Source organism: Austrofundulus limnaeus, unplaced genomic scaffold (genome assembly GCF_001266775.1).
Source record: "Austrofundulus limnaeus strain Quisiro unplaced genomic scaffold, Austrofundulus_limnaeus-1.0 Scaffold412, whole genome shotgun sequence".
Taxonomy (NCBI): Eukaryota; Metazoa; Chordata; class Actinopteri; order Cyprinodontiformes; family Rivulidae; genus Austrofundulus; species Austrofundulus limnaeus.
Genome location: NW_013952814.1, coordinates 291650 through 292954, shown reverse-complemented (window position 1 = coordinate 292954; position 1305 = coordinate 291650). Strand labels below are relative to the sequence as shown.

General features: G+C 38.1%; 1 protein-coding gene across 1 annotated transcript in view; it reads left to right on the top strand.

Moving 5' to 3' along the window:
• fzd3a (frizzled class receptor 3a) overlaps window positions 1-1305 on the top strand; it is a gene marked incomplete at its 5' end in the record, with an annotated part of 53783 nt that overhangs the window by 36946 nt on the left and 15532 nt on the right.

Below are 1305 nucleotides of genomic sequence, written 5' to 3'. Positions count from 1 at the left end.
TGTGTGTGTGTGTGTGTGTGTGTGTGTGTGTGTGTGTGAGGGGCCCATTATTGGCTCAAGTCCAGGGGCCCGTATCCCCCTAAATCCGGCCCTGGTGAAGGGGTAATATACACCTGCTGATGACCCTGCTGCAATCAAAGTAAAATTACAATACCTGTTGTATTAACTAATGCACTGGGGCGGCTGTGGCAGAGTGGTTAGGGGAGTCATCCTGGAACCGGAAGGTCACCGGTTCAATCCCCTGTCCAGCTGTCTCAGTTGTTGTGTCCTTGGGCAAGACACTTCACCCCTAATGCCTCTGATGTGTCCCATCAGTGTATGAATGTGACTGGCACTGATTAGTCTCCATAGTTGATTGTACATGTTAGCTTTGTAGAGACCTAATAGAGTGCTGTGTGAATGGGTAAATGAGGACACAGATAGTGTGAAGCACTTTGAGTGTCCTGGATGGATAGAAAAGTGCTATACAAGTACAGTCCATTTACCATTTAAAACTCCATTTGTTTGTATGTAAGGTTTAAGGAGGCATTAATTAAAAGCACTCTGTCACTGAATCATTTTTAACCATCACTGAAAAATCTAARTGCTGTAAATTTATTGTTATGGATTGGAAAATTGAATGACTTTTTTTTGTTAGAAATTTAATAAGTAAAATGGGTGTTGCAATTGAGTTTTGTAGAGTTCACTTCACAGTTAAAACAAGCAGTAAAGGATAGAAGTACTTGGAGACAGTTGATCTATCGAGTGACCAATGGTCGGAATCGACTGAATGGATAAAGAAGAAGAAGAAGAGTTCATTTGTTAATTGTAACAAAAATTATTTTAAGACTGTTATTAGGTTGGTGCAGGGCTCCCATTTAGGCAAAAAAAAAGATTTAGTCTTGACTGCTTAGCTATAAACAAATATGAGAGCAGTAATGAAGGCTAAAATCATAAAAAGCAGCAACAAATAATTAAAAAAAATCCATCTATCTTCTATAAATACTTTTAAACTTGAAACATTTACTCCAAGTATCATTTAAACCAGGGGCGCCCAAATATTTTCYTTGAGAGGGCCAAAATTAAAATCAATCTGAGTGCCACGGGCCAAATGCAGACAGTTGTTATTTAGTTTTATTTATGATTAAGCTAGCAGCCATTGCAGTTGTCCACATTAGTTTTTTCAGTCCATGGAGAAAATTCAACATATGCTTGGGCAGCAAATGCTCATGGGATTTTTCATAATTTAAAATTTGAGTATATGGGGTCTTATAAGGTGTGCAAATCTAGATATGGGCTTAAATCTAATCTAAATGTCTCTTGTAG